Source organism: Citrus clementina, unplaced genomic scaffold (assembly GCF_000493195.1).
Source record: "Citrus clementina cultivar Clemenules unplaced genomic scaffold, Citrus_clementina_v1.0 scaffold_5, whole genome shotgun sequence".
Taxonomy (NCBI): domain Eukaryota; kingdom Viridiplantae; phylum Streptophyta; class Magnoliopsida; order Sapindales; family Rutaceae; genus Citrus; species Citrus x clementina.
Window position 1 is genome coordinate 12022855 of NW_006262201.1, and position 17987 is coordinate 12040841.

Sequence of the window (17987 nt, forward strand, 5' to 3'; positions counted from 1 at the left end):
TTTTTATTCATTATCTTGCACTAATAAATAAAAAGATTAAACAAAAATACATGATTGCACGTATATATATATACTTACTTGGTTATTTTATTTTTCTTTTGTTGGATTATTATTGGCTGTGAACGAAGATTTGGAACAAGATTTAAACACTGCATGCCGCATGGGAAAACGAGGACCTTGTTTCCATTGTGGAACTGAAAGTGAGTTTTTTGTTCTATTATATTAATTAATTTATCATTTCATAAATTACGGCTTTTATTATGTATACATGATTATGTAACAGTCGTTTGATGAATTCCATTTAACGATTGTGAAAATAATATAATTTTATCTTATATTTTCACAACCGTTGGATGAAGGCTGCTACATAATAATATATGTATACCCCATAATGATTATGTAACATAATAATCTCCATAAATTTCATATAAATCCATCGGTCATTTTTAAGTACAGATACCCGTAATTTTGTATCATAGTGCTAACTCGGCAGTTTATGAAGTGCGGGCGTTCATTTGGGTGCCTAAATGGGCAAAATCAAAACCACGTCGTTTAGGATTTTGCATGTTTCGGCACCAACTTTGGACAAACCAGCTTTTTTAAAAAAAAAAAATTATTTAAGATATGTGTGTTACTGAGTGATACAAGGAGTGAACAGGGACTCCACTTTGGCGAAATGGACCCCCTGAGAAGCCAGTGCTTTGCAATGCGTGTGGATCAAGGTACAGGCTAAGAGGAACTCTTAACAACTATGCACCAAAGCATCTTCAAAGTGCTTTTCCATTAAAGAAGAAGAAGAAGAAGAAGAAGAAGCAGGAAAGCAAAATGATTCTGATCAATAGTTCCAGAACTGAAGAGAAAATTTATGATGTTTCAAGCAGCAGCTGCGATGATGTATAGTACTGTAGCTTCAGAAGGTTGTGAGAGTAATATTAATGATGGGTCAAGTTCTTCAGAATCCACAACCATTTCTTGCACTGAGGCTGGAAGCTGCTTTGAAATTAATAAACGCGAGGAGGGAAGCCAGCCACCAGGTAATTTATTTACATAAACATTTTCCGAATTTTGCAACTAAAGGGGTTTTGTCACTATCTTAACCCAAGCTCCTCCTTATTTGTCGAAATTAATCATTTTTTTGCTCATGTTTTAAAACCCACCAACAGTAATACAATATAATTTCTCTATCACTTAACACTGGATTTAAATTGGAAAAAATGACCGTTAAAAGAATATTATCAGCATCAGAGGGGTTCTAGTGGTTTAATATATGACGGAGAAAATAATTAATGAATCTCACCAAAATAGAGAGGGATTTTGGTCTTTTTCCCCAGTTTGCAATATTAATATAGACAGAAGCACTGAGTTTAATGGTGATTAAAGCCCTTCAGGATTCGATTAATTATTTTAACTCTAGGGATTTTAACAATTGGACTTGTTAACATGCACAAATAGCAGTATGCTCTAAGTGGACAAGTTTATTGTTTGTATTTTCGTATTTATGCATTGCGAGCATATTTTTTGTCAACAACTTTAACATATTTCATATTTATAAAAGTGCAATGAGTGAAGAAGAACATCAAAACACAATTTTTCAAATGTATGATCATAGTACATACCAAATGATCATGATTTTATTTCAAATGATGATGATATTCTCTAATGGTCTAATTGCATGCATGCAGGTGAAATCCAACAGAGTTTGTGGGATGTTCATATTCCTTCAAGAAAAAGATCCTTAGTAGTCTACCAAAGTCTTTCACCAATTGAAAGGCTTCAAAGAGACCTTAAAAAAATTCTAAGGCATCATCAAGATCCCAATTCTAGTATTATTTCTGAATCTCAAGATGGTGTCCTCCTTTATAATCTCAACAACCAAATTATCTATCGTTCCGAAATTAGTCTCGGAACCATTCTTCTCAAATAATTAATATACTATTTTAGATACATAAGCGGTTGTTGGTATGAAAGAAAATAATAGAAAATTAAAGAGCCATGCTTGTAAAAAAAAAAAATATTGTAATTTGATGTCATTTTATTTTTGTAAACAAGAATTGTTTGAAATGTTTTACATATGCAGTGTTCCTTTTAAGTTACTTTCAGATTTGGTTTCTTTTTGTTCCTCAACTAATAAATTGCTATTGCCTATTTGTGGCTCTAATGAATATATTCAACTCCTTTAAATGGTATGGTGTGGCCAACCAGCAGCTTATTAGCTTTCAGAAGTGAAAATTACTTGGCATGTATATCCTATTAAATTTTACACACGCGTGCACTTTTGTTGTTGCAAATTTAAAAGACAAGTTTCCCGAGATAAACTTAATAACTTATTACTTTAAATGAAAACACATTAACAATTAGGAAAAAAAAAAGTTTTAAGTATTATTATATGTCGATGAATCCATAATATATGAGTCATAAAATTCTGTTGGGTATAAGAGGCTTAGCACACAACTCTGTAGAATTGCAGAATAATTCTCATATTATTCAAATGCAAAACGATTAGCTTATAGCCTTACAAAAGCAAGGGAAGAAAATTGAAAAACAAACTACCCATTTTCCACTCTAACAGATCGTGAATCATGGAGAAGAAATATTTAAACTAACAGTTACTTTCCTAGTAAATAGGATTTATTTAAGGCAATAAAATAACTAAATCTGATGACTCAACATATCCTCCTTTAAACTAATTGCACAATTGCAATTAGTTTATTCCGGTACTCTACACATCCCAAGTCCTTCACGAAGTGCTTCAAATACTTCAAGCTTTAACGGTTTTGTCATGATGTCTGCTATCTGGTTTTGAGTGCTGCAATACACAAGCTCCACTGTTTCGTCTTTGGTCAGGTCACGGAGAAAATGAAAACGGATATCTATATGCTTGCTTCTGCCATGAAGTACTAGATTTTTGGATAGCTTAATGGTCGAATTGTTATCACAGTGAATAACAGTGCTTTCATTTTGAGCATGACCAAGTTTTTCAAGAACGCTTCTCATCCAAACTCCTTGACAAGCACAAGAGGCAGCAGTTATAAACTCAGCTTTAGTTGTAGACAATGTGACCACTGGTTGCTTCTTAGAGGACCATGAAACTGCACAGGAACTGAGCATAAAAACATGCCCTGATGTACTCCTTCGATCATCTAAGTCCCCTACATAATCACTGTCAGTGAATGCTTCCAACTTGTTTGTTCCATTCCTCTTGTATTGCAGTCCTAAATTCATTGTTCCCCTAAGATATCTGAGCACCCTTTTTACTGCTTGCATATGTAACTCTGTCGGGCACCCCATGTAGCGGCTCACTAAACCTAGAACATACATAAGATCAGGTCGTGTAGCTGCCAAATACATCAAGCAGCCAACATCCTGTTTATACTCAGTTTCATCAACTTTCACTCCATTCTCATCCTTAGTCAACTTGCATCCAGGAATAATAGGATTTTTAGAAGGATTGCTCTCTCTCATTCCAAACCTGTCCAATACCTCCTTTGCATATTTTTTCTGACTAAGATAAATCCCATTTTCATTTTGAACTACCTCAACTCCAATAAAATAACGCATCTTGCCCAAGTCAGACATATCAAACTCCTTTTCCATAGATTTTTTAAATTCTTCAAACATACTCTCATTATTACCAGTAAATATGAGATCATCAACATATAAACTAATAATGAGAATATTACCTCCTTCACTTTGTTTCACAAACAAAGTATGTTCATGTGGACACCTTTCAAAGCCTTGTTTGAATAAATAAGCTTCAATTCGACTATACCATGCTCGGGGAGCCTGTTTGAGCCCGTACAATGTTTTCTTCAACTTATAAACCTTCAGTTCATCTCCTTTCTTCACATACCCTTGTGGTTGATCAACATAGACTGCTTCATTGAGTTCCCCGTGCAGAAATGCACTCTTCACATCTAATTGATACACATTCCAGCCTTTTTGAGCAGTAAGAGCAATCACCATTCGAATGGTGTCCCAACGGGCCACTGGAGCAAAAACTTCCTTGTAATCAATCCCATATTGTTGAGCATAGCCTTTAGCCACAAGTCTGGCTTTGTACTTCTCAACATCTCCATTTTCATTCAACTTTGTCTTGAAAATCCATTTGACTCCAATGGTTTTTGCCCCAACAGGTAAGGTGGTCAATTCCCAAGTGTTATTTTTCTCAATTGCTGCCATTTCTTGATCCATTGCTTTTCTCCATCGAGCACTTTTGTTTGCTTCTTCAAATGTGGTTGGATCGGCTACAGATGTAAAAAGCACAAAATTGGTTAGTTCTTCCTCTTCAGACAAACCTTCTCCACTTACAAAATCTTCCATCCAAGTGGGTTGGTTCCGTGTCCTCCCTACTTCCTGATCTTCCCCCAAAGATTGGCTTAAACTTGATGAATCATTTCAGGCAGCTTCATCACCTTCTTCTTCTTCAATTTCAAAGGTATCATCATTGCTTTCTTCTTCACTTTCTCCCCAATCTAACACATCCAGCTTTGCTGCTTTAGTACTTCTTCCCTAATCCCAGCATTTGTCTTCTTCAAATTCAACATCTCTACTAATCACAACTCAGTTTGTTGAAGGATCATAGAGACGATATGCTTTGGATTTTGCACTCATTCCTAGCATGACACATTTGATGCTTTTATAGTCAAGTTTCTTCCTCTTTGCTTCAGGTACCAAGACATGAGCAACACAGCCGAATACTCTGAAATAGTGAACTGTTGGTTTGTGATTGCTCCATGCTTCTTCCGGCGTCTTGTCTTTAACTACTAATGTTGGACTTCGATTAAGAACATGAACAGTCCAATTAATTGCTTCAGGCCAAAAACATTTTGGAACACTCTTCTCGGACAGCATGCTTTGAACCATATTCATAATGGTTCGATTTTTCCTCTCTGCCACTCCATTTTGTTAAGGGATATAGGCTGCTATTAATTGTCTGTTTATGCCATGTTCACTACAAAATGCAGTAAACTCATGCGAGGTGAATTCTCCTCCCCTATCTGTTGAAGTCCTTTAATGGAGCAACCTGTTTCTTTTTCAACAGAACTTTTAAAGATTTTAAAAGCTTCAAGTGCGTGAGATTTCTCAGATAGAAAAGAAACCCACACCTTTCTACTATAATCATCAATGAAAGTGATTAGATACCTTTTTCCACTACTTGAAGCAGGTGTGATAGGTCTACAAAGGTCAGAATGCACCAATTGTAACTTGTGTGTAGCTCTCCACAAGCTTTTCTTTGGTATTGATTTCCTGTGTTGCTTCCCTATCATGCAATCTATGCATAGCTTACTCAACATCTTCATTACAAGTAACCCCTTCACCATCTCTTTATGCTGCAAGGTTTTCAATCCTTTGAAACTGAGATGCCCATAGCGACAATGCCACAAATGTGTGTTATCCTCAGAAATAGCTTGAAAGCAGGTTGAGTTTGTAGGCAACTTGGTCACTAGGATGACAAACATTCTGTTGGTGGACATTGTAGTTTGCATGATCAACCCTTTCCTAGGATGATAAACTCCACACACCCCATCTTTAATTAATATTGTAACCCCTTTTTCTTGTAGTTGTCCGATGCTTAGGAGGTTATTTTTTAATTCTGGCACATAATACACATTTGTGATGACTTGCGTAATTCCATTGACTTGAAATTTGACATTACCTCTTCCTTTTACTGCCATCTTTGTGTCATTGCCCAACTTCACTGATTGACGAAATTGTTCATCAATATCAGTGAACCATTCCTTGCTTCCGCTCATGTGATTACTGCATCCCAAGTCAAGAAACCAAGCCTCTTTATTCTTGTCATCATTGGAGTCAGCATATGCCATCAAAAGCATTTCTTCACTTTCATCTAATTCTGTATAATTGGCACCTCCTTCCCATTGAGGACATTCATATTGAAAATGTCCTAATTTGTGACAATTGTAGCATTCCACCAAAGATTTGTTGAATGGCTGTCTACCTCTTCCTCTTCCTCTACCTTGAAAGCCTCATCTTCCCCTGCCCCTTGCTCCACTTATGTCTTCATGTGTCACCTTAAGAGCTTGCTCTTCTACTGAAGGAGTTTGCATCCTTTGCTCATGAACAAGTAAACTACTCTGAAGCTCATCGATGCTCATTGTGGTGAGGTCGTGAGATTCTTCAATAGAGCAGACTACATAGTTGAATTTTGAAGTCATTGATCTCAAAATCTTCTCGATAATAACAATTGGCTTCATATCTTCACCCTAAGCTTTCATTTTATTAACAATGGTTAATGTCCAACCAAAGTATTGATCTACAGTTTCTCCTTCCTTCATCTAAAGTATCTCAAATTCTCTGCGAAGTGCTTGCAACTGAGCTCGTTTCACCCGTGTAGTTCCTTGATACTTCTGCTTCATTGACTCCCAAATGCTCTTGGATGTCTCCTTATTGAGGATGGTTTCAATGATGGTTCTGTCAATGGCTTGAAACAGGTAATTCTTCACTTTCAGATCCTTGAGTTTTGCCTCATCAATGGCTTTGCGCTCTGCTATTGTAGGTTGAGCACCATCTGCAACTGTGGGAATCCCAATTTCTATCAAGCTCCAGTATTCCTTCGATCTCAGAAAATTCTCCATCAACATTGACCAACGGTCATAAAAACCATCAAAGCGAGGTATGGAAGGTTGAACAAAGCTATTCTCTGTTGCCATAACAAAAGAACTTCTTTCAGAATATTGTCTTGACACTCAAACTCGTGTTTTACTCTTCTGCAATATCAATCTCACTAAGAAAGCTGCAGTTCCTTAGGCTCTGATACCAGTTTTGTTGGGTATAAGAGGCTTAGCACACAACTTTGTAGAATTGCAGAATAATTCTCATATTATTCAAATGCTAAACGATTGGCTTATAGCCATACAAAAGCAAGGGAAGAAAACTGAAAAACAAACTACCCATTTTCCACTCTAACAGATCGTGAATCATGGAGAAGAAATATTTAAACTAACAGTTACTTTCCTAATAAATAGGATTTATTTAAGGCAATAAAATAACTAAATCTGATGACTCAACAAATTCAACTTAAAATTTTAATATAAATTTTGAACTATTGAAATCAAGCAATTTAATGGTGAATGAATAACCATCAGTAAAATGCTACTTTGAATTTCAATATCTTTCATTGGATTACTTGAAATTAATGATTAAAAATTTATGTCAAAATTTCAATATCTTTCTTCTTATATCTTATATGATTGGCACCCGAAGCACCCAATAACAATACAGATTTTCCAGATAAAATACTCGCAAAACCCTAATTTTTCAAAACAAGTTAAAGTAGTAAGCATTATCTGTAGAGAAGAAGCAATAAATTGGGGCTCAACAGGACCAATGCTACCAGCGTCTGGAATAAAATGGGATCTTCGTAAAGTTGATCAATACCAAGGGAGTTTTGTAGCGCCTTAGACTCCGCAAAAATAATCATAGAAATAATCTTCTCTGCCAGTTAGTGTCTCAACGGGGAAGACAATTAAACAAGATCTCCAGATGCATTTTTGGCATTAAAAAAAAATTGGGGATAGAAAAGAAAATAAATACAACATTTCAAAAAATGTCAACAAAACAAGAACCAACCAAAATCATGCCGTTGGTTTCTTGCGTGCAAATCTCCGCAAAGATGCCGGTAGTTCAACTTCCTCGAATAATTTTTGCTTTTTTTTAGACAAGGATTGTTCTTCCTTTAATTGTTGATCCAAGAAAGGTCTCCTGGCATGTGCAATCAGTTCTTGTTTCTTCTTGGCTTTCTTACTCGGTTTATTCCTACCCTTTGTTTTATTCTTCCAAACGAACCCCTTAATGGCCTCAACAGCAGCTTCCATTGCAGCTTCTCTCCCCTGCTTAGTTGGTTTCTCTTTCTTCTTTGCTTCCCTCACCGTACCAATCTTAGATGGATTCAGCATGATTGTTTCAGGTAGGAGCTTGTCAAGAAGAGAGTGCACTTCCTTCTCTCTCCTCTGTTTAGATGTTTCAAATGGGTTTGCCACCCAGGAATCGAAGTTGGGTTCACTTGATCTGGGAACAAGAATACCAGACCAACCCATGGAGTGTCCGATGCCTAACACATCTTCATATGGGCGAAATGAAACTTTTCCTATTTGGTAGCCTTTCACCATAGAATTACCCATGTACCTGCTATAGTTATGAGATCCAGAAAAATCTCCCAGAATCTGTGCAAATGATCCAGTCCCGACAGCAAGCAAACCTTTCTGACTGAAGTCTAAAGTCTTTGCATGGCCAGTTAATGTCTGAAGAACCTCATATTTCCTCAAGTCCCAAATCTTAATTTTACATTCTTTGCCAGTTGTGGCCATGAGATGACCATTAGGATGAAATGCCAACGCTGAAACAGGCCCCTGATGATATAGCATCTTGATAAGCAGAGCAGAGGTGGTGGGTTTCCACATGGTTACCGTACCACCAGAATGACCCAAAGAAACAACCCCATTGAAGGGATTCACCCACATTAGATCAGTACGACCTAGACCAGTCCAAAAATTACCCACAATCTCACCCATTGTAATATTTTGATATCAAAGCTGCCCAAGTTTGTTTATGGACGCCAAGAGAAACTGAAGTTTCAGAACTGCACCATGTTCTTGCAAGATTGAAAGAGCATAAATTATTAGTCTTGTTGGGTTGGACTACATCACCTTGGGCATTCTCAAATTTGAACGACCTACAGCTAAAAAGATCGAAATCCTACAAGTAAAGTGAACTCGCCTTTGAACAATGAAGTTCAGTGCCATCTCGGTTGTAAAAATAAGGGTACCTGTCAAAATTTAGAATTTTTAGCTGTCATTCAAACAAAGCTACAGAATTATCTGAGTCCATTACATCATTGTTCATATTGATATCTAACCATGAAAAATATAACTTTGAGACTGTCATCAAAAGATGGCAAAACATAAAAACAATAATAAAAATGAAAGCTCATTTAAAGAAGAGTAATGATACAGCCACAAACTCTTGTACAAACTTATTTTGTACAAACTGATGTGGCATGATAAGATTGGTTGCATTAAATATCACTTGGCCCACATGATTTATTTTTATTAATTTATATTTTCATTCAACCAATAAATTAATGCCACGTCAGTTTGTACAAGAGTTTGTGGCTGTATCATTACTCTTTAAAGAACTACAAAACTGCAAGGAATTACACTGTGTGTGTGTGTTGTCATCAGTAACAAAGAAATTTACTTACATGAATAAAACCAAATGTCCAAAACAGAGTATGTTGGGAATTTGAGAAAAAAAAAAAGAACTGGAGCACCTGAAATAGAGCTTCATAATGAGTTTGGGTTGAAAAATAAACTCCAAAAAAACCAAAAACAATGAAGGAATGGTAACCTAGGCCAACTCAAACAAGTTATGCCTTCACGGGGTTCAAATTTAAGCCATATAAAAGATTTGGGATGACCAGTTTCCTATTACAACCGACCATAACAAGAAAGGAATGCCAATAATTTTCCAATGTTGTACAGAAATATGCAGCATGCTGCAGAGGAATAAGGATTCCTTTAAACAAGTATTGATAATTGAAAGTCTCCAATTTTGTTGAAAAGGAGATTGTCACTGACTGGTTAAAATAAAGCTAAATCAGGAAAATAACTAATCAGTTCTGCACATGATTTGTTTTTCCCTTGAATGACCTCATGCAGAACGATCAATTAGATTGATCAAGTTCCAGCAATATCCAATATAGCCAGCAGTGAAAATTCAAGTAAGACTCAGACCAAAATAGACCTCTGGTCCCAGAGACAAAAAAATTCAATTAATTCAAAGTGTCTAATTCTTATGAAGGTACCAAAAGATATCAAGCATCAAATATAGTTAATAATGCATTCTCTATATGAACGAACACCAATACGTTTAGAGCATACGAATTTACTATTCATTGAAACATTAAAAAATAAAATAAAACAGGTATACTTTTTCTGGGCAGCAGCAAAAAACAGCTCATTGTGCAAGAAGACCACATCGCGTACTATTTCTCTAACCTGAACAAACCAACAAACAATCAGTATATCCATTTAATCTTCCCAGATAGAACCTGGAGGTACAAACAAAGAAAATTACTCCATTAGAGTACGCAAAGTAATACTGAGAAATCTAACAAACAGTAAGATAAATAAAATATCAAATTTGAGTCATTTGTCCCAGCATAACCTATTTTTTAAAATTCTAAATAACTTCTTGTTTGTCAACACATACTAGGTTTCCTAGATAAACACAAGTAACATTGCAATCAGTTTGTCAAGAGATATAAGAGGTCTCATCAAAAGAACAGCATACCTGTATTTCTTTAACTAAGTTCATATTGTTCATGTCCACAACAGCTATGTGCCCCTTGCGTCCAGCAACTGCCATATATCGACCACTTGACGGTAAAATCCAGAGTATATGGACCAAGTTCTGCACAGGTAGGACGAAAACAAAAGTTATCATTAGCAATATGACACTAGTCAGGCAATAGACAAAGAAGTAAGTTTTGTTTAAGATAGTTGCCCAACATAGCAGTATGAACATCAGTGAATGAACCATTGATCAAGCAATATCACCAAAAGACCAAATGTACTTTTAAGTCGTTCAGAGGAACCGCAGCAACAATTTTATAAGGTCGTGGGCAATGAAAATACATAGCATAACTATCTCAAATTGGAGAGACCAGAAAACCAAAGAAGAATCCAAAGATTAAGACATGGCCCAAAACAGAAAATTAAAAGGTTGTACCCAAGTGTTGTTGATCGTATTACAACCTAACAAAAAGTCCAAGATTCTACTTTACTAGACTACGGCCATAGTTGATATTGAGGTTGGGCAACTGTAGCTTTTAAGTTATAACATTACAATGTTTGTCAAATATTAACTATTGTGGATTGAAAGCTAAGTTGATTTAATCCACCACTTATATAGTGGAAAACCTATAATACCCTTATTTTTTTTCAAAATTATTATTTAAAAGTCATATTTTCTACACTATTAAACTACAGCATCTAAACAACAAATAGGGCCTATATTTTATTAAGAAAAGCATGCAATGGGAGCCAACTTTTAACTCTAAAGATAACTCTAGCAAATTTAATTAAACATTGAAGCAAAATTTCCCTTTTTATTTTCATAAAAATTCCTTCTTTTACCAATCCCTTCAAAGTTGAATAACAAAAGCCAAATTACGGATTTCACTCCTCAAACAGAAATTCTAGAGCAAGTGTATGGTTAAGAACTCTGATCCCATTCTACTCATTTTACAAAATAAAACTCTTTATTACTTTTCAATTCCTTATCCACCTTCCCTTTTCAGCCAAGATCTTTCCATAGATAACAACATATTTTCAGCAAACCTTAAAAGAGTTGCAATGATTTCAGTATTTTTCTTTCATAGTTTCTACAATTCTCCTAATTTTTTGCATTTTTAACTAATTTAAACAAAGATAATAGGTATGCAACTGCATAAGACATGCCACAATTTCACTACGGGAACAAGAAATTTGAATTTAAAATTGTCCTTAAACAGACAATGAGTCAAACAAAACCTTAACCAATGGAAATTGGTAGAAAAATAGTCAGAGAGCAGGCATCAACCTGGTAACATGATATCATATTAATTTCTGGAGCTTAGGATATCTACTTCACAAGCAATTGCTTCTACCAACCGCCCCCTTCAATATGTTATCTTTATCTAAGAAGCAAGCTCAATATGATTCTTTAACAAAAATGTATATCATAAACATACAATCCTGTAAAATTTTTCACCTTATCTTCTCAAAATAGAATTTGAGAAAATTTAATGACAGATGACAAGTTAAATAGGAAACTAAATTACCTTTTCAACTTTGGCAGCAGCTTTCGCAGATTTTCCATATAATTCTTCTCTGAGAGGAAGTTGACCCTTCAATTTTTGTCTTTTAAAATCTGCAGAAATGAAAAGCTTAGAACTGAATAAATATCATAAAAAATCAACTCTGACAAGAAATCTCAATCAACAATACCATACCTCCAAATTAGCACCCTCTCCTCTGAGATATTTCTTGACCTTTGTATCTAATTCATAGGAGATCTCCTGCAGATTAAACATATATCACGTCACTTCCTAACTTCGAAATAGAAACAATGCACATCCAATATAATAAAAATATATTGTCGAACATCAAATAATAATGAGTTTATTGAAAAGCATTAATGTGCTTTCTGGAAAAGCATTAATGTGCTTTCTGGAAAAGCATTTTGTTAACTATTTCCAAAAACAAATCCACTTCTCGAAATACTTAATTCGATTTTTAAATAAATCAATCAATCAATTAACCAACTGCTTATGTCATTCAGATTAAAGCTTCAAAGAGCGCCGAGAGAAGCAAACCTCGTGAGCGGAATGAGTTATTAAACCTTGTGAGCGGAATGACTTATTAGAAACACATCGTATTGCCTTTAATCGGAAAAAAAAAAATTGCAGGAAGTTTCCAATTTCCAAAGTTAATTAACTTAATTAGTAATCTGACTATACGCAGATCTAAGTAAAAGAAACTGCCACGTAATTGCACACTGAGAGATATCATTGACATCTCATGTTTGGTTCCACCACTCTCCTCCTATGCGTAGAAAAAATGCACCCATTATCGCTTCTTTATTGAACATCTACTAACCAACCAAAAGCACAATTAACTAATAGGTTGAACCGGGCTTAGACTTCTGGGTTACACAACTAATTCCTTTTGCTTTGCATAAAGTCCCACGAGATACAAACTCTGCTAATAATAATTTGAGAACTAAAGAGTTGAATAGATTCCCATAATCCACAGTGCATCTCACCTAGTACATTCTCAGAGATGTTCGTATTATATTGCTGGAGAAAAATCAGTTTTTTTTATTAAAAAAAAATTTAGGATCGATCTCATACAATATATAAGAATTCGTAATCTAGAAATCGTACTTTGAAACTCGTAGAAGATGAACAATCTTTGCTTTTTCCGCTGAAGTGATTTAGACTCCCAGATCACGATCCGTCACCACCACTCCTGTTAGATCACGATCCGCCACCAAATAATCTTCCAGGCTATGACTCAAGTTTGATCTACACTTGACGTTTGGGCGCCTTTATCACCACTAAAGCAATTAGTAAGTTAGAGAGAAAATTTCTTTTTCTCTGATCTGTATATTGCGGCTCTTTCTTTTTCTTTAGAGAAAATAAGTCTTTTTATATCTCCCTTTAGTGAAAACCCTAGGCTCCAAATAATAAAAACCAAAAGTCATGTTGCTTTTTCTATAAGGGCCCACCTTGCAAAATAACATAAGGCCCCTTACACACAAGCATATTAAATGTAGCCTCCCACTAAATGATATATTTAGACTTTTGACCTAAATAGCTAGTTATCTTTCTTATTAATTCAGTAGTGGTGTAGTCAATTAAATGAGCTAACCCGATAATCATATGAGTAAATACAATATTAGCTACAATAATTAGGTCTGTAATTAAACTAGCCCAATTATTTAATTCCAAATCTACTCCACTAAAATATTGGAACTGACCTCCATAATTGTATGCTATCCAGGATAGTGTTCTCGAATAATAATTTGACCCATACCACATTGATTTCTTTACTGCACAATCCTTTGTACCACATCGTTAATTAAATTGATATCTCAACTATCCAATCAATTTAATAACATCTTGTTCCTTGATACTTACTAGTTTTCTCTAATGATCATTTTCAACACACTAAATAAGTTGACACACTCTGGCTAGAGAATTCTATGATCAAGTACCGAAAACCCATCAAGAGATGTGTTGTACAAATTCTATATTGTTAATATATAATTTCAATACTTATAATTGCTCCCACCAAGATACCGGGTAATCTTGACCACAAGTGTGTGTCGTGCCCATTGATAAATCAAATGAAATAACAATTACAATCATGAAATCATAACTAACTCAAGATCAAGATTACAATAAAATCAATGCCTATGAGATTTAATAAGTCTGACAGTCATTTCAAGGTTAATTAAATCTCATATGTGATCATGTTCAATGTAGTTGTACTATATCAATAAATTCTTACATGATTAAGAAAAATCATTCAATAAATTTATTACAGTTTATACCTAAATAAAGTGCCCAACTTTATTTATCAACTGCGAATATAATTTATTTAATCATAAGATAACTTGTATTTATGTCTTCTATGAATCGACATAGTGATCACATAAATACATATAATATGATCAAATGGACTTTACTTAAAATATTAATATAATTCATATACTTGAATAAAATACCTCATTTATTTTATTAATCAGAAAAATTATTTATTACAATTAAATAAACACATATGCTTTTAAAGAGCATATTTTCCCAACACAAATAACTAAGATTAGATCAATTTAGTTCAATATATTTGGGAACAAAATAATTGACATTTGACAATTATTCCATCAGTAGAAACCATAAGATGAAAATAAAGTTGGTCAAATTGCACATAGGGACAATAAGAACACAAGCCAAACCTGTATCAAGACAAAGGCTTCATCCGATAGACCTTCCTGCAATAAACAATAGCATGTTAAAGACTAGTAAAGGCCAGCTCGGAGCGATACAAAGCAGGAGGATATGGTGCAGTAAGATTTATGTAAATCTGGAATATGAATAAAAATATAACTCAAGAAAGAACCTACCTGGGTTGCCTCCAGATGAGAGGCATTATGATTTTCTTTGATATATTCATGCAACAGTCCACGAATTTTCCAACTCTGGTCTTGAGAACCAGAGCTTTATTCTGTTGAAAAATCATGCACGTGGCATCTAAATTCAAGAAAGCATGCAAATTTTCAAAGAGCTGCCAAACAATTGAAGAAAAAATGAAAAGTTGGCAAATTTGTCAAATTTGCCAAATGGACACCATTGACAATTTGCTTAGGTTAGGTGGAATAGTAAAGGGGTTGGTGCAATAGTGCCATTGTTTTCCCTATAAATAGATGGCACTTCTTCCATTCTAAAGCATCCCAAAACATTTGTTAAACTTATTAGTTTTTAAGCTTTTGAGAGTTCTGAGAGTGTGAGCAATTGGAGAGTGTGTGTGAGAGTACTGGGTGTATTTGGGTTCTGAGAAAGTGAGATTTCTTTACTCAAATTTGTACTCAAATAATTGTTAATAATACAATTATTTTTCTCTTGCTCCCGTGGACGTAGGCATATTGCCGAACCACGTAATTCTTGTGTTCTTTATTTTTTTATAATTATTTGGTGCGCTTGATTCCGCATTCCGTGCACAACAAGTGGCATCAGAGCCGACGGTTTGTACTTGGGGGATACGGTACTGTTCACGTATACGGTATTGTTCACATACGATACTGTTCACGAATACGGTGGAGACAACCATTTGTACTTGGGAGACAGTCTATTGTAAGTAGTATGTATTTTTGCATGTCTAGGAAAGTTCTGTCAACAAAGGCAATAAGAGTCTAAGGATTCTGGTTTTTAATTGGGACCGAGTTCCCGTCCAGTCTCCTAGGAACTTTTCTGGTGCATTTATTCACGCGAAATTAACATCATAGAGGCTGTTTTTCAAGTGGAAATAGTTCGTTAAGAAAATGATAGAAGGTGAAACTTCTAGAATTAGGGAGAGAACTACCGAGACTATTTTAGGAGACACTTCAGGTGGGAGGCGAGATTTGTCAAATCGCTATTCAGCACCTGTTATAGGAGGCCAGAAGATCGATGTTGAAAAGTTTGATGGGAAAATCAACTTCGGCATGTGGAGGCGCGAAGTTGTAGATGCCCTTATTCAAATCGATCTCGATGTTGTTCTGAAAAATAAAAGACACTTGTATGATGAAGAAATTTGGGATCGTATGAACGAGAAAGCTTGTGGTCAGATCAGATCTTGTTTGACCAAGGAGGTGAAATACTTAGTGAAAGATGAGGAGTGTGCGGTGACTTTGTAGTGTACATTGGAGGAGAAGTACATGCTGAAAAGTCCTGAAAATCATCTTCATACAATGAGCCAAGTATATGGCTTTCGAATGAAGCATGGAGTGTCAATGCACGATCATGTCTCAAGATTTGAAAAGTTACTTGCTGATTTGAAGAATCTTGATGAAGATATTAAGGATGAAGTCAAGGCTATGATTATGTTACACTTACTACTAGAGGAATATAGTCATTTTGAGACTACCTTGATATATGGGAAGAGTGTGATCGTCTTCAAAGATGTTTGCACATCTTTGACTAACTTGGAGATTCGGAATAATAATAAAAATTTTGAACGAGTATCGTCTGAAGCTTTGGTGAGTAGAGATTGGGCGATGGAGAAAAATAAAAAGTGTGGTGGAAAGAATTCTCGATCCAAATCGAGAAGCAGAAATATAGCTCGAGATGAGTGTGCCTTTTGTCATGAAAAAGGCCATTAGAAGAAAGATTGTCCAAAGGCTCAAAAGAGAGATGGGAAGAAACCAGCAGCAGCAAACATGGCATGGAAAGATGAAGACTCTGATTATTCACTAAGTATTACTCCTGCAGCATACGTGGCTAGTACGAGCGAGTGGATACTTGATGCTGGAGCAACCTATCATTTGTGTCCTATTAAGGAATGGTTTACGGATTTTCATAATCTGGAATCCGGTGCAGTTGTGATGGGAAATGATCAACCTTGTCGCACAATGGGGATAGGAACAATTCAGCTCAAAATGTTTGATGGAATGGTCAGAGAACTCAAAGAGGTTAGATTTGTTCCAGCTTTAAAGAAAAATCTAATTTATGTGGGTGCTTTGGAAGCTAAAGGCTACAAGATTACTATTGAAGATGGTATAATGAAGTTTACACATGGGGCTATGGTGATTCTGCAAGGGGTTCGGCGTCACAATCTGTACTATTTGAAGGGAGGTACAACTGATGAAGTAAATATTGTTGAGGCGAATAGTGACACCACCAAGCTATGGCATGTACGATTGGGACATGTTGGAGAGAAGTCTTTGCAAACTCTGATGAGGCATGGACTCTTAAAAGGTACCAAAACCTGTAAATTAAATTTCTGTGAGCATTGTGTAATAAGTAAGAAAACAAGGGTCAAGTTTGGTACAGCTAATCACGATACTTGTGAGATCCTTGAATATGTTCATAGTGATGTATGGGGACCAACCAAGACTGCATCAATTGGTGGAAGCCATTATTTTGTTACATTTGTTGATGATTTCTCTATACATGTGTGGGTGTACACCATGCGAGCAAAGGACGAGGTTCTAGAGATTTTTGTGAAATGAAAGAAATTGGTAGAGACTTAAACTGGCAGAAAGATCAAAGTATTACGATCTGATAATGGGGGTGAATATACTTCTCATCCATTCTTGCAAGTATACCAAAACGAGGGTATTAAAAGACATTTCACGGTGAGACATACTCCGCAACAGAACGGTGTGGCTGAGCGTATGAATCGTACTTTACTGGAGAAGGTACGTTGTATATTATCTAATGCTGGTTTAGAAAAAAAGTTTTAGGCTGAAGCTGTGAGCTACGCAAGTCACTTGGTAAACCGGTTGTCTTCTGCTGCAATTGAAGGTAAAACTCCTATGGAAATGTGGTCTGGAAAGCATGCACAAGACTATGATTCCCTTCGTATATTCAAGTGTCCAGCTTATTATCATGTCAAATATGGTAAACTGTATCCTCGTGCTAAAAAAGCTATCTTTGTGGGATTCAAAGGTGGAGTAAAGGGTTTCAAGCTTTGGGATCTCGAAGATAAAAAATTTGTGTGTAGCAGAGATGTCACATTTGATGAAGCTTCAATGATGAAAGCTTCAAGTTCTCAGCAGGTGGAGGACAAGACCAAAGAGGCATTGCAGCGGGTGGAGTTTGATGCAACTCCATATGTACCAGTTAGTTCTACATCAAATAAGGGTTCAACTATGGAGGTGACGCCTAGAGTTGAAGAAGAGGTTGTTTCTTCTGATGTCCCACAAAATGAAGAAATAATTGATGA

At 35.6% G+C, this 17987-nt stretch overlaps 1 pseudogene; it reads right to left on the minus strand.

The window, feature by feature from the left end:
- Positions 1 to 7483: 7483 nt before the first annotated feature.
- LOC18042896 lies at positions 7484 to 13548 on the minus strand (annotated as a pseudogene).
- Between the last annotated feature and the right edge of the window lie 4439 nt (positions 13549 to 17987).